The sequence below is a fragment of the Pseudophryne corroboree genome, unplaced genomic scaffold (genome assembly GCF_028390025.1).
Source record: "Pseudophryne corroboree isolate aPseCor3 unplaced genomic scaffold, aPseCor3.hap2 scaffold_1377, whole genome shotgun sequence".
In the NCBI taxonomy this organism is placed as follows: domain Eukaryota; kingdom Metazoa; phylum Chordata; class Amphibia; order Anura; family Myobatrachidae; genus Pseudophryne; species Pseudophryne corroboree.
The window spans coordinates 115228-142085 of NW_026968003.1; the positions used below are offsets into that span (position 1 = coordinate 115228).

At 35.4% G+C, this 26858-nt stretch overlaps 6 non-coding genes across 6 annotated transcripts; all 6 read right to left on the reverse strand.

Moving 5' to 3' along the window:
- Positions 1-5389: 5389 nt before the first annotated feature.
- Positions 5390-5482, reverse strand: TRNAI-UAU (transfer RNA isoleucine (anticodon UAU)). The gene is given in 2 exon segments: positions 5390-5425; positions 5445-5482. It is a non-coding gene; the product is annotated as a tRNA-Ile (tRNA).
- A 2627-nt stretch (positions 5483-8109) lies between these two features.
- TRNAI-UAU (transfer RNA isoleucine (anticodon UAU)) lies at positions 8110-8202 on the reverse strand. The gene is given in 2 exon segments: positions 8110-8145; positions 8165-8202. It is a non-coding gene; the product is annotated as a tRNA-Ile (tRNA).
- Positions 8203-13590: 5388 nt separating this feature from the next.
- Positions 13591-13683, reverse strand: TRNAI-UAU (transfer RNA isoleucine (anticodon UAU)). The gene is given in 2 exon segments: positions 13591-13626; positions 13646-13683. It is a non-coding gene; the product is annotated as a tRNA-Ile (tRNA).
- Positions 13684-15412: 1729 nt separating this feature from the next.
- TRNAI-UAU (transfer RNA isoleucine (anticodon UAU)) lies at positions 15413-15505 on the reverse strand. The gene is given in 2 exon segments: positions 15413-15448; positions 15468-15505. It is a non-coding gene; the product is annotated as a tRNA-Ile (tRNA).
- Positions 15506-21756: 6251 nt separating this feature from the next.
- On the reverse strand, positions 21757-21849 carry TRNAI-UAU (transfer RNA isoleucine (anticodon UAU)). Its single transcript is given in 2 exon segments — positions 21757-21792; positions 21812-21849. It is a non-coding gene; the product is annotated as a tRNA-Ile (tRNA).
- Positions 21850-26284: 4435 nt separating this feature from the next.
- Positions 26285-26377, reverse strand: TRNAI-UAU (transfer RNA isoleucine (anticodon UAU)). The gene is given in 2 exon segments: positions 26285-26320; positions 26340-26377. It is a non-coding gene; the product is annotated as a tRNA-Ile (tRNA).
- Positions 26378-26858: the final 481 nt, after the last annotated feature.

Consider the following 26858-nt stretch of genomic DNA (forward strand, 5'->3'; position numbering starts at 1 on the left):
ACTTTGCAGCATTAATTGGTTATGCTAGATGTGGATTTTATTCAATACAATCAGTACATTCATAAGAATTGAAAAAGAAAATAATTTTCAGTGATGAATGATGAGCAACAAAGGAACATGCATGCCAGATGGCACTTGAATAAGCTGTCCACGGTGATAGAAAAGGTTTAAAAAACAACAACAACAATGTTATCATAATAAATGTCATATTTTAGCTTATGTGGTCATTTTTTACAAGCTAAACACTGCAAGACTGTTTTACAGTTGAAGCAAAGATAAAATATCAACTCTAGTGATGAGACACTTGCTGTAATGACTTCCAACTCAGACGGGACTTAAACCCACAACCACTGGCTTAGGAGAACAGTGCCTTATCCATTATGCCAGTGGTGCTTACTGATGTCATTATTTAAGACTGATAGGTTTTTAATAGTCAATTATTTATTTTTGAAAAAAAGTGAAGCTGTTTACTGTGTTCTTTGCATTACCAAGTCCAGCAAGAAATGTGCTGGTACTATCCAGAGCTGTCAGTATGGATTATCATGCTATATTGCAGAAAATCAATTTGATGCAACTGCTTTACCAACAATATATTAATCTTTTCCATTGCTGTTTTGTTGGCTGACTGAAGGAAGATATGCAGTGCATTTGAACCAAAGCAGATGTGTGCTGACAACTTAAATGCACAATCATGTTTGTGTTTTTTCTTTCTTTCTTCCATCCTTTGTAATATCATATTAAATATTAAGCTAGCAGTTTATAATCAATGACTAATGACATAAAAAAAGGAAAAAAAAACATTATACAAAGCTGCTCCAAGTAAGGGTTGAACTCACCACCTCAGCATTGCTCAACAGATACTGTCTTATAAGTACCGCGCGCTGACCAATTGCGCCACTGGAGCACTTTGCAGCATTAATTGGTTATGCTAGATGTGGATTTTATTCAATACAATCAGTACATTCATAAGAATTGAAAAAGAAAATAATTTTCAGTGATGAATTATGAGCAACAAAGGAACATGCATGCCAGATGGCACTTGAATAAGCTGTCCACGGTGATAGAAAAGGTTTAAAAAACAAAAACAACAATGTTATCATAATAAATGTCATATTTTAGCTTATGTGGTCATTTTTTACAAGCTAAACACTGCAAGACTGTTTTACAGTTGAAGCAAAGATAAAATATCAACTCTAGTGATGAGACACTTGCTGTAATGACTTCCAACTCAGACGGGACTTAAACCCACAACCACTGGCTTAGGAGAACAGTGCCTTATCCATTATGCCAGTGGTGCTTACTGATGTCATTATTTAAGACTGATAGGTTTTTAATAGTCAATTATTTATTTTTGAAAAAAAGTGAAGCTGTTTACTGTGTTCTTTGCATTACCAAGTCCAGCAAGAAATGTGCTGGTACAATCCAGAGCTGTCAGTATGGATTATCATGCTATATTGCAGAAAATCAATTTGATGCATCTGCTTTACCAACAGTATATTAATCTTTTCCATTGCTGTTTTGTTGGCTGACTGAAGGAAGATATGCAGTGCATTTGAACCAAAGCAGATGTGTGCTGACAACTTAAATGCACAATCATGTTTGTGTTTTTTCTTTCTTTCTTCCATCCTTTGTAATATCATATTAAATACTAAGGTAGCAGTTTATAATCAATGACTAATGACATAAGTAAAGGAAAAAAAACATTATACAAAGATGCTCCAGGTGAGGCTTGAACTCTCAACCTTGGCATTGCTCAACAGATACTGTCTTATAAGTTTCGCGCGCTGACCAATTGCGCCACTGGAGCACTTTGCAGCATTAATTGGTTATGCTAGATGTGGATTTTATTCAATACAATCAGTACATTCATAAGAATTGAAAAAGAAAATCATTTTCGGTGATGAATGATGAGCAACAAAGGAACATGCATGCCAGATGGCACTTGAATAAGCTGTCCACGGTGATAGAAAAGGTTTAAAAAACAACAACAACAACAACAACAACAACAACAACAACAACAATGTTATCATAATAAATGTCATATTTTAGCTTCTGTGGTCATTTTTTACAAGCTAAACACTGCAAGACTGTTTTACAGTTGAAGCAAGGATAAAATATCAACTCTAGTGATGAGACACTTGCTGTAATGACTTCGAACTCAGACGGGACTTAAACCCACCACCACTGGCTTAGGAGAACAGTGCCTTATCCATTATGCCAGTGGTGCTTACTGATGTCCTTATTTAAGACTGATAGGTTTTTAATAGTCAATTATTTATTTTTGAAAAAAAGTGAAGCTGTTTACTGTGTTCTTTGCATTACCAAGTCCAGCAAGAAATGTGCTGGTACTATCTAGAGCTGTCAGTATGGATTATCATGCTATATTGCAGAAAATCAATTTGATGCAACTGCTTTACCAACAGTATGTTAATCTTTTCCATTGCTGTTTTGTTGGCTGACTGAAGGAAGATATGCAGTGCATTTGAACCAAAGCAGATGTGTGCTGACAACTTAAATGCACAATCATGTTTGTGTTTTTTCTTTCTTTCTTCCATCCTTTGTAATATCATATTAAATATTAAGGTAGCAGTTTATAATCAATGACTAATGACATAAGAAAATGAAAAAAAACAGTATACAAAGATGCTCCAGGTGAGGCTTGAACTCATAACCTCGGCATTGCTCAACAGATACTGTCTTATAAGTACCGCAAGATGACCAATTGCGCCACTGGAGCTCTTTGCAGCTTTAACTGGTTATGCTAGATGTGGATTTTATTCAATACAATCAGTACAGTCATAAGAATTGAAAAAGAAAATCATTTTTGGTGATGAATGATGAGCAACAAAGGAACATGCATGCCAGATGGCACTTGAATAAGCTGTCCACAGTGATAGAAAAGGTTTAGTCCACAGTGATAGAAAAGGTTTAAAAAACAACAACAACAATGTTATCATAATTAATGTCATATTTTAGCTTCTGTGGTCACTTTTTACAAGCTAAACACTGCAAGACTGTTTTACAGTTGAAGCAAGGATAAAATATCAATTCTACTGATGAGACACTTGCTGTAACGACTTCCAACTCAGATGGGACTTAAACCCACAACCACTGGCTTACGAGAACAGTGCCTTATCCATTATGCCAGTGGTGCTTACTGATGTCCTTGTTTAAGACTGATAGGTTTTTAATAGTCAATTATTTATTTTTTGAAAAAATATGAAGCTGTTTACTGTGTTCTTTGCTTTACCAAGTCCAGCAAGAAATGTGCTGGTACTATCCAGAGCTGTCAGTATGGATTATCATGCTATATTGCAGAAAATCAATTTGATGCAACTGCTTTACCAACAGTATGTTATTCTTTTCCATTGCTGTTTTGTTGGCTGACTGAAGGAAGATATGCAGTGCATTTGAACCAAAGCAGATGTGTGCTGACAACTTAAATGCACAATCATGTTTGTGTGTTTTCTTTCTTTCTTCCATCCTTTGTAATATCATATTAAATATTAAGGCTACAAGTTTATAATCAATGACTAATGACATAAGAAAAGGAAAAAAAAACAGTATACAAAGATGCTCCAGGTGAGGCTTGAACTCACAACCTCAGCATTGCTCAACAGATACTGTCTTATAAGTACCGCGCGATGACCAATTGTGCCACTGGAGCGCTTTGCAACATTGATTGGTTATGCTAGATGTGGATTTTATTCAATGCAATCAGTACAGTCATAAGAATTGAAAAAGAAAATCATTTTTGGTGATGAATGATGAGCAACAAAGGAACATGCATGCCAGATGGTACTTAAATAAGATGTCCACGGTGATAGAAAATGTTTAAAAAAAACAACAACAATGTTATCATAATAAATGTCATATTTTAGCTTCTGTGGTCATTTTTTGCAAGCTAAACACTGCAAGACTGTTTTACAGTCGAAGCAAGGATAAAATATCAATTCTAGTGATGAGACACTTGCTGTAATGACTTCCACCCCATATGGAACTTGGACCCCCTGTCTTAGGAGGGCAGTGACTTATCCATTATGCCAGTGGTGCTTACTGACGTCCTTATTTAAGACTGATAGGTTTTTAATAGTCAATTATTTATTTTTTTAAAAAAGTGAAGCTGTTTACTGTGTTCTTTGCATTACCAAGTCCAGCAAGAAATGTGCTGGTACTATCCAGAGCTGTCAGTATGGATTATCATGCTATATTGCAGAAAATCAATTTGATGCAACTGCTTTACCAACAGTATGTTAATCTTTTCCATTGCTGTTTTGTTGGCTGACTGAAGGAAGATATGCAGTGCATTTGAACCAAAGCAGATGTGTGCTGACAACTTAAATGCACAATCATGTTTGTGTGTTTTCTTTCTTTCTTCCATCCTTTGTAATATCATATTAAATATTAAGGTAGCAGTTTATAATCAATGACTAATGACATGAAAAAAGGAAAAAAAACATTATACAAAGCTCCTCCAGGAGAGGCTTTCACTCACAACCTCGGCATTGCTCAACAGATACTGTATTATAAGTACCACGCGCTGACCAATTGCGCCACTGGAGCACTTTGCAGCATTAATTGGTTATGCTAGATGTGGATTTTATTCAATACAATCAGTACAGTCATAAGAATTGAAAAAGAAAATCATTTTTGGTGATGAATGATGAGCAACAAAGGAACATGCATGCCAGATGGCACTTGAATAAGCTGTCCACTGTGATAGAAAAGGTTTAAAAAACAACAACAACAATGTTATCATAATTAATGTCATATTTTAGAATGTCATATTTTAGCTTCTGTGGTCATTTTTTACAAGCTAAACACTGCAAGACTGTTTTACAGTTGAAGCAAGGATAAAATATAAACTCTAGTGATGAGACACTTGCTGTAATGACTTCCAACTCAGACGGGACTTAAACCCACAACCACTGGCTTAGGAGAACAGTGCCTTATCCATTATGCCAGTGGTGCTTACTGATGTCCTTATTTAAGACTGATAGGTTTTTAATAGTCAATTATTTATTTTTGAAAAAAAGTGAAGCTGTTTACTGTGTTCTTTGCATTACCAAGTCCAGCAAGAAATGTGCTGGTACTATCCAGAGCTGTCAGTATGGATTATCATGCTATATTGCAGAAAATCAATTTGATGCAACTGCTTTACCAACAGTATGTTAATCTTTTCCATTGCTGTTTTCTTGGCTGACTGAAGGAAGATATGCAGTGCATTTGAACCAAAGCAGATGTGTGCTGACAACTTAAATGCACAATCATGTTTGTGTTTTTTCTTTCTTTCTTCCATCCTTTGTAATATCATATTAAATATTAAGGTAGCAGTTTATAATCAATGACTAATGACATAAAAAAAGGAAAAAAAAACATAATACAAAGCTGCTCCAGGAGAGGCTTGAACTCACAACCTCGGCATTGCTCAACAGATACTGTATTATAAGTACCACGCGCTGACCAATTGCGCCACTGGAGCACTTTGCAGCATCAATTGGTTATGCTAGATGTGGATTTTATTCAATATAATCAGTACAGTCAAAAGAATTGAAAAAGAAAATCATTTTTGGTGATGAATGATGAGCAACAAAGGAACATGCATGCCAGATGGCACTTGAATAAGCTGTCCACTGTGATAGAAAAGGTTTAAAAAAACAACAACAACAATGTTATCATAATTAATGTCATATTTTAGCTTCTGTGGTCATTTTTTACAAGCTAAACACTGCAAGACTGTTTTACAGTAGAAGCAAGGATAAAATATCAACTCTAGTGATGAGACACTTGCTGTAATGACTTCCAACTCAGACGGGACTTAAACCTACAACCACTGGCTTAGGAGAACAGTGCCTTATCCATTATGCCAGTGGTGCTTACTGATGTCCTTATTTAAGACAGTTAGGTTTTTAATAGTCAATTATTTATTTTTTGAAAAAAAGTGAAGCTGTTTACTGTGTTCTTTGCATTACCAAGTCCAGCAAGAAATGTGCTGGTACTATCCAGAGCTGTCAGTATGGATTATCATGCTATATTGCAGAAAATCAATTTGATGCAACTGCTTTACCAACAGTATGTTAATCTTTTCCATTGCTGTTTTGTTGGCTGACTGAAGGAAGATATGCAGTGCATTTGAACCAAAGCAGATGTGTGCTGACAACTTAAATGCACAATCATGTTTGTGTTTTTTCTTTCTTTCTTTCTTCCATCCTTTGTAATATCATATTAAATATTAAGGTAGCAGTTTATAATCAATGACTAATGACATAAAAAAAGGAAAAAAAAACATTATACAAAGCTGCTCATGGAGAGGCTTTCACTCACAACCTCGGCATTGCTCAACAGATACTGTATTATAAGTACCACGCGCTGACCAATTGCGCCACTGGAGCACTTTGCAGCATTAATTGGTTATGCTAGATGTGGATTTTATTCAATACAATCAGTACAGTCATAAGAATTGAAAAAGAAAATCATTTTTGGTGATGAATGATGAGCAACAAAGGAACATGCATGCCAGATGGCACTTGAATAAGCTGTCCACTGTGATAGAAAAGGTTTAAAAAACAACAACAACAATGTTATCCTAATTAATGTCATATTTTAGCTTCTGTGGTCATTTTTTACAAGCTAAACACTGCAAGACTGTTTTACAGTTGAAGCAAGGATAAAATATAAACTCTAGTGATGAGACACTTGCTGTAATGACTTCCAACTCAGACGGGACTTAAACCCACAACCACTGGCTTAGGAGAACAGTGCCTTATCCATTATGCCAGTGGTGCTTACTGATGTCCTTATTTAAGACTGATAGGTTTTTAATAGTCAATAATTTATTTTTGAAAAAAAGTGAAGCTGTTTACTGTGTTCTTTGCATTACCAAGTCCAGCAAGAAATGTGCTGGTACTATCCAGAGCTGTCAGTATGGATTATCATGCTATATTGCAGAAAATCAATTTGATGCAACTGCTTTACCAACAGTATGTTAATCTTTTCCATTGCTGTTTTGTTGGCTGACTGAAGGAAGATATGCAGTGCATTTGAACCGAAGCAGATGTTTGCTGACAACTTAAATGCACAATCATGTTTGTGTTTTTTCTTTCTTTCTTCCATCCTTTGTAATATCATATTAAATATTAAGGTAGCAGTTTATAATCGATGACTAATGACATAAAAAAAGGAAAAAAAAACATTATACAAAGCTGCTCCAGGTGAGGCTTGAACTCACAACCGCGGCATTGCTCAACAGACACTGTATTATAAGTACCACGCACTGAGCAATTGCGCCACTGGAGCACTTTGCAGCATTAATTGGTTATGCTAGATGTGGATTTTATTCAATACAATCAGTACAGTCATAAGAATTGAAAAAGAAAATCATTTTTGGTGATGAATGATGAGCAACAAAGGAACATGCATGCCAGATGGCACTTGAATAAGCTGTCCACTGTGATAGAAAAGGTTTAAAAAACAACAACAACAATGTTATCATAATTAATGTCATATTTTAGCTTCTGTGGTCATTTTTTACAAGCTAAACATTGCAAGATTGTTTTACAGTTGAAGCAAGGATAAAATATAAACTCTAGTGATGAGACACTTGCTGTAATGACTTCCAACTCAGACGGGACTTAAACCCACAACCACTGGCTTAGGAGAACAGTGCCTTATCCATTATGCCAGTGGTGCTTACTGATGTCCTTATTTAAGACTGATAGGGTTTTAATAGTCAATTACTTATTTTTGAAAAAAAATTGAAGCTGTTTACTGTGTTCTTTGCATTACCAAGTCCAGCAAGAAATGTGCTGGTACTATCCAGAGCTGTCAGTATGGATTATCATGCTATATTGCAGAAAATCAATTTGATGCAACTGCTTTACCAACAGTATGTTATTCTTTTCCATTGCTGTTTTGTTGGCTGACTGAAGGAAGATATGCAGTGCATTTGAACCAAAGCAGATGTGTGCTGACAACTTAAATGCACAATCATGTTTGTGTGTTTTCTTTCTTTCTTCCATCCTTTGTAATATCATATTAAATATTAAGGCTACAAGTTTATAATCAATGACTAATGACATAAGAAAAGGAAAAAAAAACAGTATACAAAGCTGCTCCAGGTGAGGCTTGAACTCACAACCTCGGCATTGCTCAACAGATACTGTCTTATAAGTACCGCGTGCTGACCAACTGCGCCACTGGAGCGCTTTGCAACATTGTTTGGTTATGCTAGATGTGGATTTTATTCAATGCAATCAGTACAGTCATAAGAATTGAAAAAGAAAATCATTTTTGGTGATGAATGATGAGCAACAAAGGAACATGCATGCCAGATGGTACTTAAATAAGATGTCCACGGTGATAGAAAATGTTTAAAAAAAACAACAACAATGTTATCATAATAAATGTCATATTTTAGCTTCTGTGGTCATTTTTTGCAAGCTAAACACTGCAAGACTGTTTTACAGTCGAAGCAAGGATAAAATATCAATTCTAGTGATGAGACACTTGCTGTAATGACTTCCACCCCATATGGAACTTGGACCCCCTGTCTTAGGAGGGCAGTGACTTATCCATTATGCCAGTGGTGCTTACTGATGTTCTTATTTAAGACTGTTAGGTTTTTAATAGTCAATTATTTATTTTTGAAGAAAAAGTGAAGCTGTTTACTGTGTTCTTTGCATTACCAAGTCCAGCAAGAAATGTGCTGGTACTATCCAGAGCTGTCAGTATGGATTATCATGCTATATTGCAGAAAATCAATTTGATGCAACTGCTTTACCAACAGTATGTTAATCTTTTCCATTGCTGTTTTGTTGGCTGACTGAAGGAAGATATGCAGTGCATTTGAACCAAAGCAGATGTGTGCTGACAACTTAAATGCACAATCATGTTTGTGTTTTTTCTTTCTTTCTTCCATCCTTTGTAATATCATATTAAATATTAAGGTAGCAGTTTATAATCAATGACTAATGACATAAAAAAAGGAAAAAAAAAACATTATTCAAAGCTGCTCCAAGTGAGGCTTGAACTCACAACATCGGCATTGCTCAACAAATACTGTCTTATAAGTACCGCGCGCTGACCAATTACGCCACTGGAGCACTTTGCAGCATTAATTGGTTATGCTAGATGTGGATTTTATTCAATACAATCAGTACAGTCATAAGAATTGAAAAAGAAAAACATTTTTGGTGATGAATGATGAGCAACAAAGGAACATGCATGCCAGATGGCACTTGAATAAGCTGTCCACTGTGATAGAAAAGGTTTAAAAAACAACAACAACAATGTTATCCTAATTAATGTCATATTTTAGCTTCTGTGGTCATTTGTTACAAGCTAAACACTGCAAGACTGTTTTACAGTTGAAGCAAGGATAAAATATAAACTCTAGTGATGAGACACTTGCTGTAATGACTTCCAACTCAGACGGGACTTAAACCCACAACCACTGGCTTAGGAGAACAGTGCCTTATCCATTATGCCAGTGGTGCTTACTGATGTCCTTATTTAAGACTGTTAGGTTTTTAATAGTCAATTATTTATTTTTGAAAAAAGTGAAGCTGTTTACTGTGTTCTTTGCATTACCAAGTCCAGCAAGAAATGTGCTGGTACTATCCAGAGCTGTCAGTATGGATTATCATGCTATATTGCAGAAAATCTATTTGATGCAACTGCTTTACCAACAGTATGTTAATCTTTTCCATTGCTGTTTTGTTGGCTGACTGAAGGAAGATATGCAGTGCATTTGAACCAAAGCAGATGTGTGCTGACAACTTAAATGCACAATCATGTTTGTGTGTTTTCTTTCTTTCTTCCATCCTTTGTAATATCATATTAAATATTAAGGTAGCAGTTTATAATCAATGACTAATGACATAAAAAAAGGAAAAAAAAACATTATACAAAGCTGCTCTAGGTGAGGCTTGAACTCACAACCTCGGCATTACTCAACAGATACTGTATTATAAGTACCACACGCTGACCATTTGCACCACTGGAGCACTTTGCAGCATTAGTTGGTTATGCTAGATGTGGATTTTATTCAATACAATCAGTACAGTCATAAGAATTGAAAAAGAAAATCATTTTTGGTGATAAATGATGAGCAACAAAGGAACATGCATGCCAGATGGCACTTGAATAAGCTGTCCACTGTGATAGAAATGGTTTAAAAAACAACAACAACAACAACAACAACAACAATGTTATCCTAATTAATGTCATATTTTAGCTTCTGTGGTCATTTTTTACAAGCTAAACACTGCAAGACTGTTTTACAGTTGAAGCAAGGATAAAATATCAACTCTAGTGATGAGATACTTGCTGTAATGACTTCCAACTCAGACGGGACTTAAACCCACTACCACTGGCTTAGGAGAACAGTGCCTTATCCATTATGCCAGTGGTGCTTACTGATGTCCTTATTTAAGACTGTTAGGTTTTTAATAGTCAATTATTTATTTTTGAAAAAAAGTGAAGCTGTTTACTGTGTTCTTTGCATTACCAAGTCCAGCAAGAAATGTGCTGGTACTATCCAGAGCTGTAAGTATGGATTATCATGCTATATTGCAGAAAATCAATTTGATGCAACTGCTTTACCAACAGTATGTTAATCTTTTCCATTGCTGTTTTGTTGGCTGACTGAAGGAAGATATGCAGTGCATTTGAACCAAAGCAGATGTGTGCTGACAACTTAAATGCACAATCATGTTTGTGTTTTTTCTTTCTTTCTTCCATCCTTTGTATTATCATATTAAATATTAAGGTAGCAGTTTATAATCAATGACTAATGACATAAAAAAAGGAAAAAAAAAACATTATTCAAAGCTGCTCCAAGTGAGGCTTGAACTCACAACATCGGCATTGCTCAACAGATACTGTCTTATAAGTACCGCGCGCTGACCAATTACGCCACTGGAGCACTTTGCAGCATTAATTGGTTATGCTAGATGTGGATTTTATTCAATACAATCAGTACAGTCATAAGAATTGAAAAAGAAAAACATTTTTGGTGATGAATGATGAGCAACAAAGGAACATGCATGCCAGATGGCACTTGAATAAGCTGTCCACGGTGATAGAAAAGGTTTAAAAAACAACAACAACAACAACAACAACAACAACAACAACAACAATGTTATCATAATAAATGTCATATTTTAGCTTCTGTGGTCATTTTTTACAAGCTAAACACTGCAAGACTGTTTTACAGTTGAAGCAAGGATAAAATATCAACTCTAGTGATGAGACACTTGCTGTAATGACTTCGAACTCAGACGGGACTTAAACCCACCACCACTGGCTTAGGAGAACAGTGCCTTATCCATTATGCCAGTGGTGCTTACTGATGTCCTTATTTAAGACTGATAGGTTTTTAATAGTCAATTATTTATTTTTGAAAAAAAGTGAAGCTGTTTACTGTGTTCTTTGCATTACCAAGTCCAGCAAGAAATGTGCTGGTACTATCTAGAGCTGTCAGTATGGATTATCATGCTATATTGCAGAAAATCAATTTGATGCAACTGCTTTACCAACAGTATGTTAATCTTTTCCATTGCTGTTTTGTTGGCTGACTGAAGGAAGATATGCAGTGCATTTGAACCAAAGCAGATGTGTGCTGACAACTTAAATGCACAATCATGTTTGTGTTTTTTCTTTCTTTCTTCCATCCTTTGTAATATCATATTAAATATTAAGGTAGCAGTTTATAATCAATGACTAATGACATAAGAAAAGGAAAAAAAAACAGTATACAAAGATGCTCCAGGTGAGGCTTGAACTCATAACCTCGGCATTGCTCAACAGATACTGTCTTATAAGTACCGCAAGATGACCAATTGCGCCACTGGAGCTCTTTGCAGCTTTAACTGGTTATGCTAGATGTGGATTTTATTCAATACAATCAGTACAGTCATAAGAATTGAAAAAGAAAATCATTTTTGGTGATGAATGATGAGCAACAAAGGAACATGCATGCCAGATGGCACTTGAATAAGCTGTCCACAGTGATAGAAAAGGTTTAGTCCACAGTGATAGAAAAGGTTTAAAAAACAACAACAACAATGTTATCATAATTAATGTCATATTTTAGCTTCTGTGGTCACTTTTTACAAGCTAAACACTGCAAGACTGTTTTACAGTTGAAGCAAGGATAAAATATCAATTCTACTGATGAGACACTTGCTGTAACGACTTCCAACTCAGATGGGACTTAAACCCACAACCACTGGCTTACGAGAACAGTGCCTTATCCATTATGCCAGTGGTGCTTACTGATGTCCTTGTTTAAGACTGATAGGTTTTTAATAGTCAATTATTTATTTTTTGAAAAAATATGAAGCTGTTTACTGTGTTCTTTGCTTTACCAAGTCCAGCAAGAAATGTGCTGGTACTATCCAGAGCTGTCAGTATGGATTATCATGCTATATTGCAGAAAATCAATTTGATGCAACTGCTTTACCAACAGTATGTTATTCTTTTCCATTGCTGTTTTGTTGGCTGACTGAAGGAAGATATGCAGTGCATTTGAACCAAAGCAGATGTGTGCTGACAACTTAAATGCACTATCATGTTTGTGTGTTTTCTTTCTTTCTTCCATCCTTTGTAATATCATATTAAATATTAAGGCTACAAGTTTATAATCAATGACTAATGACATAAGAAAAGGAAAAAAAAACAGTATACAAAGATGCTCCAGGTGAGGCTTGAACTCACAACCTCAGCATTGCTCAACAGATACTGTCTTATAAGTACCGCGCGATGACCAATTGTGCCACTGGAGCGCTTTGCAACATTGATTGGTTATGCTAGATGTGGATTTTATTCAATGCAATCAGTACAGTCATAAGAATTGAAAAAGAAAATCATTTTTGGTGATGAATGATGAGCAACAAAGGAACATGCATGCCAGATGGTACTTAAATAAGATGTCCACGGTGATAGAAAATGTTTAAAAAAAACAACAACAATGTTATCATAATAAATGTCATATTTTAGCTTCTGTGGTCATTTTTTGCAAGCTAAACACTGCAAGACTGTTTTACAGTCGAAGCAAGGATAAAATATCAATTCTAGTGATGAGACACTTGCTGTAATGACTTCCACCCCATATGGAACTTGGACCCCCTGTCTTAGGAGGGCAGTGACTTATCCATTATGCCAGTGGTGCTTACTGATGTTCTTATTTAAGACTGTTAGGTTTTTAATAGTCAATTATTTATTTTTGAGGAAAAAGTGAAGCTGTTTACTGTGTTCTTTGCATTACCAAGTCCAGCAAGAAATGTGCTGGTACTATCCAGAGCTGTCAGTATGGATTATCATGCTATATTGCAGAAAATCAATTTGATGCAACTGCTTTACCAACAGTATGTTAATCTTTTCCATTGCTGTTTTGCTGGCTGACTGAAGGAAGATATGCAGTGCATTTGAACCAAAGCAGATGTGTGCTGACAACTTAAATGCACAATCATGTTTGTGTTTTTTCTTTCTTTCTTCCATCCTTTGTAATATCATATTAAATATTAAGGTAGCAGTTTATAATCAATGACTAATGACATAAAAAAAGGAAAGAAAAAAATTATACAAAGCTGCTCCAAGTGAGGCTTGAACTCACAACCTCGGCATTGCTCAACAGATACTGTCTTATAAGTACCGCGCGCTGACCAATTGCGCCACTGGAGCACTTTGCAGCATTCATTGGTTATGCTAGATGTGGATTTTATTCAATACAATCAGTACAGTCATAAGAATTGAAAAAGAAAATCATTTTTGGTGATGAATGATGAGCAACAAAGGAACATGCATGCCAGATGGCACTTGAATAAGCTGTCCACTGTGATAGAAAAGGTTTAAAAAACAACAACAACAATGTTATCCTAATTAATGTCATATTTTAGCTTCTGTGGTCATTTTTTACAAGCTAAACACTGCAAGACTGTTTTACAGTTGAAGCAAGGATAAAATATCAACTCTAGTGATGAGACACTTGCTGTAATGACTTCCAACTCAGACGGGACTTAAACCCACAACCACTGGCTTAGGAGAACAGTGCCTTATCCATTATGCCAGTGGTGCTTACTGACGTCCTTATTTAAGACTGATAGGTTTTTAATAGTCAATTATTTATTTTTTAAAAAAAGTGAAGCTGTTTACTGTGTTCTTTGCATTACCAAGTCCAGCAAGAAATGTGCTGGTACTATCCAGAGCTGTCAGTATGGATTATCATGCTATATTGCAGAAAATCAATTTGATGCAACTGCTTTACCAACAGTATGTTAATCTTTTCCATTGCTGTTTTGTTGGCTGACTGAAGGAAGATATGCAGTGCATTTGAACCAAAGCAGATGTGTGCTGACAACTTAAATGCACAATCATGTTTGTGTGTTTTCTTTCTTTCTTCCATCCTTTGTAATATCATATTAAATATTAAGGTAGCAGTTTATAATCAATGACTAATGACATGAAAAAAGGAAAAAAAACATTATACAAAGCTCCTCCAGGAGAGGCTTTCACTCACAACCTCGGCATTGCTCAACAGATACTGTATTATAAGTACCACGCGCTGACCAATTGCGCCACTGGAGCACTTTGCAGCATTAATTGGTTATGCTAGATGTGGATTTTATTCAATACAATCAGTACAGTCATAAGAATTGAAAAAGAAAATCATTTTTGGTGATGAATGATGAGCAACAAAGGAACATGCATGCCAGATGGCACTTGAATAAGCTGTCCACTGTGATAGAAAAGGTTTAAAAAACAACAACAACAATGTTATCATAATTAATGTCATATTTTAGAATGTCATATTTTAGCTTCTGTGGTCATTTTTTACAAGCTAAACACTGCAAGACTGTTTTACAGTTGAAGCAAGGATAAAATATAAACTCTAGTGATGAGACACTTGCTGTAATGACTTCCAACTCAGACGGGACTTAAACCCACAACCACTGGCTTAGGAGAACAGTGCCTTATCCATTATGCCAGTGGTGCTTACTGATGTCCTTATTTAAGACTGATAGGTTTTTAATAGTCAATTATTTATTTTTGAAAAAAAGTGAAGCTGTTTACTGTGTTCTTTGCATTACCAAGTCCAGCAAGAAATGTGCTGGTACTATCCAGAGCTGTCAGTATGGATTATCATGCTATATTGCAGAAAATCAATTTGATGCAACTGCTTTACCAACAGTATGTTAATCTTTTCCATTGCTGTTTTGTTGGCTGACTGAAGGAAGATATGCAGTGCATTTGAACCAAAGCAGATGTGTGCTGACAACTTAAATGCACAATCATGTTTGTGTTTTTTCTTTCTTTCTTCCATCCTTTGTAATATCATATTAAATATTAAGGTAGCAGTTTATAATCAATGACTAATGACATAAAAAAAGGAAAAAAAAACATAATACAAAGCTGCTCCAGGAGAGGCTTGAACTCACAACCTCGGCATTGCTCAACAGATACTGTATTATAAGTACCACGCGCTGACCAATTGCGCCACTGGAGCACTTTGCAGCATCAATTGGTTATGCTAGATGTGGATTTTATTCAATATAATCAGTACAGTCAAAAGAATTGAAAAAGAAAATCATTTTTGGTGATGAATGATGAGCAACAAAGGAACATGCATGCCAGATGGCACTTGAATAAGCTGTCCACTGTGATAGAAAAGGTTTAAAAAAACAACAACAACAATGTTATCATAATTAATGTCATATTTTAGCTTCTGTGGTCATTTTTTACAAGCTAAACACTGCAAGACTGTTTTACAGTAGAAGCAAGGATAAAATATCAACTCTAGTGATGAGACACTTGCTGTAATGACTTCCAACTCAGACGGGACTTAAACCTACAACCACTGGCTTAGGAGAACAGTGCCTTATCCATTATGCCAGTGGTGCTTACTGATGTCCTTATTTAAGACAGTTAGGTTTTTAATAGTCAATTATTTATTTTTTGAAAAAAAGTGAAGCTGTTTACTGTGTTCTTTGCATTACCAAGTCCAGCAAGAAATGTGCTGGTACTATCCAGAGCTGTCAGTATGGATTATCATGCTATATTGCAGAAAATCAATTTGATGCAACTGCTTTACCAACAGTATGTTAATCTTTTCCATTGCTGTTTTGTTGGCTGACTGAAGGAAGATATGCAGTGCATTTGAACCAAAGCAGATGTGTGCTGACAACTTAAATGCACAATCATGTTTGTGTTTTTTCTTTCTTTCTTTCTTCCATCCTTTGTAATATCATATTAAATATTAAGGTAGCAGTTTATAATCAATGACTAATGACATAAAAAAAGGAAAAAAAAACATTATACAAAGCTGCTCATGGAGAGGCTTTCACTCACAACCTCGGCATTGCTCAACAGATACTGTATTATAAGTACCACGCGCTGACCAATTGCGCCACTGGAGCACTTTGCAGCATTAATTGGTTATGCTAGATGTGGATTTTATTCAATACAATCAGTATAGTCATAAGAATTGAAAAAGAAAATCATTTTTGGTGATGAATGATGAGCAACAAAGGAACATGCATGCCAGATGGCACTTGAATAAGCTGTCCACTGTGATAGAAAAGGTTTAAAAAACAACAACAACAATGTTATCCTAATTAATGTCATATTTTAGCTTCTGTGGTCATTTTTTACAAGCTAAACACTGCAAGACTGTTTTACAGTTGAAGCAAGGATAAAATATAAACTCTAGTGATGAGACACTTGCTGTAATGACTTCCAACTCAGACGGGACTTAAACCCACAACCACTGGCTTAGGAGAACAGTGCCTTATCCATTATGCCAGTGGTGCTTACTGATGTCCTTATTTAAGACTGATAGGTTTTTAATAGTCAATAATTTATTTTTGAAAAAAAGTGAAGCTGTTTACTGTGTTCTTTGCATTACCAAGTCCAGCAAGAAATGTGCTGGTACTATCCAGAGCTGTCAGTATGGATTATCATGCTATATTGCAGAAAATCAATTTGATGCAACTGCTTTACCAACAGTATGTTAATCTTTTCCATTGCTGTTTTGTTGGCTGACTGAAGGAAGATATGCAGTGCATTTGAACCGAAGCAGATGTTTGCTGACAACTTAAATGCACAATCATGTTTGTGTTTTTTCTTTCTTTCTTCCATCCTTTGTAATATCATATTAAATATTAAGGTAGCAGTTTATAATCGATGACTAATGACATAAAAAAAGGAAAAAAAAACATTATACAAAGCTGCTCCAGGTGAGGCTTGAACTCACAACCGCGGCATTGCTCAACAGACACTGTATTATAAGTACCACGCGCTGAGCAATTGCGCCACTGGAGCACTTTGCAGCATTAATTGGTTATGCTAGATGTGGATTTTATTCAATACAATCAGTACAGTCATAAGAATTGAAAAAGAAAATCATTTTTGGTGATGAATGATGAGCAACAAAGGAACATGCATGCCAGATGGCACTTGAATAAGCTGTCCACTGTGATAGAAAAGGTTTAAAAAACAACAACAACAATGTTATCATAATTAATGTCATATTTTAGCTTCTGTGGTCATTTTTTACAAGCTAAACATTGCAAGATTGTTTTACAGTTGAAGCAAGGATAAAATATAAACTCTAGTGATGAGACACTTGCTGTAATGACTTCCAACTCAGACGGGACTTAAACCCACAACCACTGGCTTAGGAGAACAGTGCCTTATCCATTATGCCAGTGGTGCTTACTGATGTCCTTATTTAAGACTGATAGGGTTTTAATAGTCAATTACTTATTTTTGAAAAAAAATTGAAGCTGTTTACTGTGTTCTTTGCATTACCAAGTCCAGCAAGAAATGTGCTGGTACTATCCAGAGCTGTCAGTATGGATTATCATGCTATATTGCAGAAAATCAATTTGATGCAACTGCTTTACCAACAGTATGTTATTCTTTTCCATTGCTGTTTTGTTGGCTGACTGAAGGAAGATATGCAGTGCATTTGAACCAAAGCAGATGTGTGCTGACAACTTAAATGCACAATCATGTTTGTGTGTTTTCTTTCTTTCTTCCATCCTTTGTAATATCATATTAAATATTAAGGCTACAAGTTTATAATCAATGACTAATGACATAAGAAAAGGAAAAAAAAACAGTATACAAAGCTGCTCCAGGTGAGGCTTGAACTCACAACCTCGGCATTGCTCAACAGATACTGTCTTATAAGTACCGCGTGCCGACCAACTGCGCCACTGGAGCGCTTTGCAACATTGTTTGGTTATGCTAGATGTGGATTTTATTCAATGCAATCAGTACAGTCATAAGAATTGAAAAAGAAAATCATTTTTGGTGATGAATGATGAGCAACAAAGGAACATGCATGCCAGATGGTACTTAAATAAGATGTCCACGGTGATAGAAAATGTTTAAAAAAAACAACAACAATGTTATCATAATAAATGTCATATTTTAGCTTCTGTGGTCATTTTTTGCAAGCTAAACACTGCAAGACTGTTTTACAGTCGAAGCAAGGATAAAATATCAATTCTAGTGATGAGACACTTGCTGTAATGACTTCCACCCCATATGGAACTTGGACCCCCTGTCTTAGGAGGGCAGTGACTTATCCATTATGCCAGTGGTGCTTACTGATGTTCTTATTTAAGACTGTTAGGTTTTTAATAGTCAATTATTTATTTTTGAAGAAAAAGTGAAGCTGTTTACTGTGTTCTTTGCATTACCAAGTCCAGCAAGAAATGTGCTGGTACTATCCAGAGCTGTCAGTATGGATTATCATGCTATATTGCAGAAAATCAATTTGATGCAACTGCTTTACCAACAGTATGTTAATCTTTTCCATTGCTGTTTTGTTGGCTGACTGAAGGAAGATATGCAGTGCATTTGAACCAAAGCAGATGTGTGCTGACAACTTAAATGCACAATCATGTTTGTGTGTTTTCTTTCTTTCTTCCATCCTTTGTAATATCATATTAAATATTAAGGTAGCAGTTTATAATCAATGACTAATGACATAAAAAAAGGAAAAAAAAACATTATACAAAGCTGCTCTAGGTGAGGCTTGAACTCACAACCTCGGCATTACTCAACAGATACTGTATTATAAGTACCACACGCTGACCATTTGCACCACTGGAGCACTTTGCAGCATTCGTTGGTTATGCTAGATGTGGATTTTATTCAATACAATCAGTACAGTCATAAGAATTGAAAAAGAAAATCATTTTTGGTGATGAATGATGAGCAACAAAGGAACATGCATGCCAGATGGCACTTGAATAAGCTGTCCACTGTGATAGAAATGGTTTAAAAAACAACAACAACAACAACAACAATGTTATCCTAATTAATGTCATATTTTAGCTTCTGTGGTCATTTTTTACAAGCTAAACACTGCAAGACTGTTTTACAGTTGAAGCAAGGATAAAATATCAACTCTAGTGATGAGATACTTGCTGTAATGACTTCCAACTCAGACGGGACTTAAACCCACTACCACTGGCTTAGGAGAACAGTGCCTTATCCATTATGCCAGTGGTGCTTACTGATGTCCTTATTTAAGACTGTTAGGTTTTTAATAGTCAATTATTTATTTTTGAAAAAAAGTGAAGCTGTTTACTGTGTTCTTTGCATTACCAAGTCCAGCAAGAAATGTGCTGGTACTATCCAGAGCTGTAAGTATGGATTATCATGCTATATTGCAGAAAATCAATTTGATGCAACTGCTTTACCAACAGTATGTTAATCTTTTCCATTGCTGTTTTGTTGGCTGACTGAAGGAAGATATGCAGTGCATTTGAACCAAAGCAGATGTGTGCTGACAACTTAAATGCACAATCATGTTTGTGTTTTTTCTTTCTTTCTTCCATCCTTTGTATTATCATATTAAATATTAAGGTAGCAGTTTATAATCAATGACTAATGACATAAAAAAAGGAAAAAAAAAACATTATTCAAAGCTGCTCCAAGTGAGGCTTGAACTCACAACATCGGCATTGCTCAACAGATACTGTCTTATAAGTACCGCGCGCTGACCAATTACGCCACTGGAGCACTTTGCAGCATTAATTGGTTATGCTAGATGTGGATTTTATTCAATACAATCAGTACAGTCATAAGAATTGAAAAAGAAAAACATTTTTGGTGATGAATGATGAGCAACAAAGGAACATGCATGCCAGATGGCACTTGAATAAGCTGTCCACTGTGATAGAAAAGGTTTAAAAAACAACAACAACAATGTTATCCTAATTAATGTCATATTTTAGCTTCTGTGGTCATTTTTTACAAGCTAAACACTGCAAGACTGTTTTACAGTTGAAGCAAGGATAAAATATCAACTCTAGTGATGAGACACTTACTGTAATGACTTCGAACTCAGACGGGACTTAAACCCACCACCACTGGCTTAGGAGAACAGTGCCTTATCCATTATGCCAGTAGTGCTTACTGATGTCCTTATTTAAGACTGATAGGTTTTTAATAGTCAATTATTTATTTTTGAAAAAAAGTGAAGCTGTTTACTGTGTTCTTTGCATTACCAAGTCCAGCAAGAAATGTGCTGGTACTATCCAGAGCTGTCAGTATGGATTATCATGCTATATTGCAGAAAATCAATTTGATGCAACTGCTTTACCAACAGTATGTTAATCTTTTCCATTGCTGTTTTGTTGGCTGATTGAAGGAAGATATGCAGTGCATTTGAACCAAAGCAGATGTGTGCTGACAACTTAAAAGCACAATCATGTTTGTATTTTTTCTTTCTTTCTTCCATCCTTTGTAATATCATATTAAATATTAAGGTAGCGGTTTATAATCAATGACTAATGACATAAAAAAAGGAAAAAAAAACATTATACAGAGCTGCTCTAGGTGAGGCTTGAACTCACAACCTAGGCATTGCTCAACAGATACTGTATTATAAGTACCACATGCTGACCAATTGCACCACTGGAGCACTTTGCAGCATTAATTGGTTATGCTAGATGTGGATTTTATTCAATACAATCAGTACAGTCATAAGAATTGAAAAAGAAAATCATTTTTGGTGATGAATGATGAGCAACAAAGGAATATGCATGCCAGATGGCACTTGAATAAGCTGTCCACTGTGATAGAAAAGGTTTAAAAAACAACAACAACAATGTTATCCTAATTAATGTCATATTTTAGCTTCTGTGGTCATTTTTTACAAGCTAAACACTGCAAGACTGTTTTACAGTTGAAGCAAGGATAAAATATCAACTCTAGTGATGAGACACTTGCTGTAATGACTTCCAACTCAGACGGGACTTAAACCCACTACCACTGGCTTAGGAGAACAGTGCCTTATCCATTATGCCAGTGGTACTTACTGTTGTCCTTATTTAAGACTGTTAGATTTTTAATAGTCAATTATTTATTTTTGAAAAAAAGTGAAGCTGTTTACTGTGTTCTTTGCATTACCAAGTCCAGCAAGAAATGTGCTGGTACTATCCAGAGCTGTAAGTATTTATTATCATGCTATATTGCAGAAAATCAATTTGATGCAACTGCTTTACCAACAGTATGTTAATCTTTTCCATTGCTGTTTTGTTGGCTGACTGAAGGAAGATATGCAGTGCATTTGAACCAAAGCAGATGTGTGCTGACAACTTAAATGCACAATCATGTTTGTGTTTTTTCTTTCTTTCTTTCTTCCATCCTTTGTAATATCATATTAAATATTAAGGCTACAAGTTTATAATCAATGACTAATGACATAAGAAAAGGAAAAAAAACAGTATACAAAGATGCTCCAGGTGAGGCTTGAACTCACAACCTCGGCATTGCTCAACAGATACTGTCTTATAAGTACCGCGTGCTGACCAACTGCGCCACTGGAGCGCTTTGAGACATTGATTGGTTATGCTAGATGTGGATTTTATTCAATGCAATCAGTACAGTCATAAGTATTGAAAAAGAAAATCATTTTTGGTGATGAATGATGAGCAACAAAGGAACATGCATGCCATATGGTACTTAAATAAGATGTCCACGGTGATAGAAAATGTTTAAAAAAAACAACAACAATGTTATCATAATAAATGTCATATTTTAGCTTCTGTGGTCATTTTTTGCAAGCTAAACACTGCAAGACTGTTTTACAGTCGAAGCAAGGATAAAATATAAATTCTAGTGATGAGACACTTGCTGTAATGACTTCCACCCCATATGGAACTTGGACCCCCTGTCTTAGGAGGGCAGTGACTTATCCATTATGCCAGTGGTGCTTACTGATGTTCTTATTTAAGACTGTTAGGTTTTTAATAGTCAATTATTTATTTTTAAGAAAAAGTGAAGCTGTTTACTGTGTTCTTTGCATTACCAAGTCCAGCAAGAAATGTGCTGGTACTATCCAGAGCTGTCAGTATGGATTATCATGCTATATTGCAGAAAATCAATTTGATGCAACTGCTTTACCAACAGTATGTTAATCTTTTCCATTGCTGTTTTGTTGGCTGACTGAAGGAAGATATGCAGTGCATTTGAACCAAAGCAGATGTGTGCTGACAACTTAAATGCACAATCATGTTTGTGTTTTTTCTTTCTTTCTTCCATCCTTTGTAATATCATATTAAATATTAAGGTAGCAGTTTATAATCAATGACTAATGACATAAAAAAAGGAAAAAAAAAACATTATTCAAAGCTGCTCCAAGTGAGGCTTGAACTCACAATATCGGCATTGCTCAACAGATACTGTCTTATAAGTACCGCGCGCTGACCAATTACGCCACTGGAGCACTTTGCAGCATTAATTGGTTATGCTAGATGTGGATTTTATTCAATACAATCAGTACAGTCATAAGAATTGAAAAAGAAAAACATTTTTGGTGATGAATGATGAGCAACAAAAGAACATGCATGCCAGATGGCACTTGAATAAGCTGTCCACTGTGATAGAAAAGGTTTAAAAAACAACAACAACAATGTTATCCTAATTAATGTCATATTTTAGCTTCTGTGGTCATTTTTTACAAGCTAAACACTGCAAGACTGTTTTACAGTTGAAGCAAGGATAAAATATAAACTCTAGTGATGAGACACTTGCTGTAATGACTTCCAACTCAGACGGGACTTAAACCCACAACCACTGGCTTAGGAGAACAGTGCCTTATCCATTATGCCAGTGGTGCTTACTGATGTCCTTATTTAAGACTGTTAGGTTTTTAATAGTCAATTATTTATTTTTGAAAAAAGTGAAGCTGTTTACTGTGTTCTTTGCATTACCAAGTCCAGCAAGAAATGTGCTGGTACTATCCAGAGCTGTAAGTATGGATTATTATGCTATATTGCAGAAAATCAATTTGATGCAACTGCTTTACCAACAGTACAGTATGTTAATCTTTTCCATTGCTGTTTTGTTGGCTGACTGAAGGAAGATATGCAGTGCATTTGAACCAAAGCAGATGTGTGCTGACAACTTAAATGCACAATCATGTTTGTGTTTTTTCTTTCTTTCTTCCATCCTTTGTAATATCATATTAAATATTAAGGTAGCAGTTTATAATCAATGACTAATGACATAAGAAAAGGAAAAAAAAAAAACATTATACAAAGCTGCTCTAGGTGAGGCTTGAACTCACAACCTAGGCATTGCTCAACAGATACTGTATTATAAGTACCACATGCTGACCAATTGCACCACTGGAGCACTTTGCAGCATTAATTGGTTATGCTAGATGTGGATTTTATTCAATACAATCAGTACAGTCATAAGAATTGAAAAAGAAAATCATTTTTGGTGATGAATGATGAGCAACAAAGGAACATGCATGCCAGATGGCACTTGAATAAGCTGTCCACTGTGATAGAAAAGGTTTAAAAAACAACAACAACAATGTTATCCTAATTAATGTCATATTTTAGCTTCTGTGGTCATTTTTTACAAGCTAAACACTGCAAGACTGTTTTACAGTTGAAGCAAGGATAAAATATCAACTCTAGTGATGAGACACTTGCTGTAATGACTTCCAACTCAGACGGGACTTAAACCCACTACCACTGGCTTAGGAGAACAGTGCCTTATCCATTATGCCAGTGGTACTTACTGTTGTCCTTATTTAAGACTGTTAGATTTTTAATAGTCAATTATTTATTTTTGAAAAAAAGTGAAGCTGTTTACTGTGTTCTTTGCATTACCAAGTCCAGCAAGAAATGTGCTGGTACTATCCAGAGCTGTAAGTATTTATTATCATGCTATATTGCAGAAAATCAATTTGATGCAACTGCTTTACCAACAGTATGTTAATCTTTTCCATTGCTGTTTTGTTGGCTGACTGAAGGAAGATATGCAGTGCATTTGAACCAAAGCAGATGTGTGCTGACAACTTAAATGCACAATCATGTTTGTGTTTTTTCTTTCTTTCTTTCTTCCATCCTTTGTAATATCATATTAAATATTAAGGTAGCAGTTTATAATCAATGACTAATGACATAAAAAAAGGAAAAAAAAAACATTATACAAAGCTGCTCCAGGAGAGGCTTTCACTCACAACCTCGGCATTGCTCAACAGATACTGTATTATAAGTACCACGCGCTGACCAATTGCGCCACTGGAGCACTTTGCAGCATTAATAGGTTATGCTAGATGTGGATTTTATTCAATACAATCAGTACAGTCATAAGAATTGAAAAAGAAAATCATTTTTGGTGATGAATGATGAGCAACAAAGGAACATGCATGCCAGATGGCACTTGAATAAGCTGTCCACTGTGATAGAAAAGGTTTAAAAAACAACAACAACAATGTTATCCTAATTAATGTCATATTTTAGCTTCTGTGGTCATTTTTTTACAAGCTAAACACTGCAAGACTGTTTTACAGTTGAAGCAAGGATAAACTATAAACTCTAGTGATGAGACACTTGCTGTAATGACTTCCAACTCAGACGGGACTTAAACCCACAACCACTGGCTTAAGAGAACAGTGCCTTATCCATTATGCCAGTGGTGCTTACTGATGTCCTTATTTAAGATTGATAGGTTTTTAATAGTCAATAATTTATTTTTGAAAAAAAGTGAAGCTGTTTACTGTGTTCTTTGCATTACCAAGTCCAGCAAGAAATGTGCTGGTACTATCCAGAGCTGTCAGTATGGATTATCATGCTATATTGCAGAAAATCAATTTGATGCAACTGCTTTACCAACAGTATGTTAATCTTTTCCATTGCTGTTTTGTTGGCTGACTGAAGGAAGATATGCAGTGCATTTGAACCGAAGCAGATGTGTGCTGACAACTTAAATGCACAATCATGTTTGTGTTTTTTCTTTCTTTCTTCCATCCTTTGTAATATCATATTAAATATTAAGGTAGCAGTTTATAATAGATGACTAATGACATAAAAAAAGGAAAAAAAAACATTACACAAAGCTGCTCCAGGTGAGGCTTGAACTCACAACCTCGGCATTGCTCAACAGACACTGTATTATAAGTACCACGCGCTGAGCAATTGCGCCACTGGAGCACTTTGCAGCATTAATTGGTTATGCTAGATATGGATTTTATTCAATACAATCAGTACAGTCATAAGAATTGAAAAAGAAAATCATTTTTGGTGATGAATGATGAGCAACAAAGGAACATGCATGCCAGATGGCACTTGAATAAGCTGTCCACTGTGATAGAAAAGGTTTAAAAAACAACAACAACAATGTTATCATAATTAATGTCATATTTTAGCTTCTGTGGTCATTTTTTACAAGCTAAACATTGCAAGATTGTTTTACAGTTGAAGCAAGGATAAAATATAAACTCTAGTGATGAGACACTTGCTGTAATGACTTCCAACTCAGACGGGACTTAAACCCACAACCACTGGCTTAGGAGAACAGTGCCTTATCCATTATGCCAGTGGTGCTTACTGATGTCCTTATTTAAGACTGATAGGGTTTTAATAGTCAATTATTTATTTTTGAAAAAAAATTGAAGCTGTTTACTGTGTTCTTTGCATTACCAAGTCCAGCAAGAAATGTGCTGGTACTATCCAGAGCTGTCAGTATGGATTATCATGCTATATTGCAGAAAATCAATTTGATGCAACTGCTTTACCAACAGTATGTTATTCTTTTCCATTGCTGTTTTGTTGGCTGACTGAAGGAAGATATGCAGTGCATTTGAACCAAAGCAGATGTGTGCTGACAACTTAAATGCACAATCATGTTTGTGTGTTTTCTTTCTTTCTTCCATCCTTTGTAATATCATATTAAATATTAAGGCTACAAGTTTATAATCAATGACTAATGACATAAGAAAAGGAAAAAAAACAGTATACAAAGATGCTCCAGGTGAGGCTTGAACTCACAACCTCGGCATTGCTCAACAGATACTGTCTTATAAGTACCGCGTGCTGACCAACTGCGCCACTGGAGCGCTTTGAGACATTGATTGGTTATGCTAGATGTGGATTTTATTCAATGCAATCAGTACAGTCATAAGTATTGAAAAAGAAAATCATTTTTGGTGATGAATGATGAGCAACAAAGGAACATGCATGCCATATGGTACTTAAATAAGATGTCCACGGTGATAGAAAATGTTTAAAAAAAACAACAACAATGTTATCATAATAAATGTCATATTTTAGCTTCTGTGGTCATTTTTTGCAAGCTAAACACTGCAAGACTGTTTTACAGTCGAAGCAAGGATAAAATATAAATTCTAGTGATGAGACACTTGCTGTAATGACTTCCACCCCATATGGAACTTGGACCCCCTGTCTTAGGAGGGCAGTGACTTATCCATTATGCCAGTGGTGCTTACTGATGTTCTTATTTAAGACTGTTAGGTTTTTAATAGTCAATTATTTATTTTTAAGAAAAAGTGAAGCTGTTTACTGTGTTCTTTGCATTAC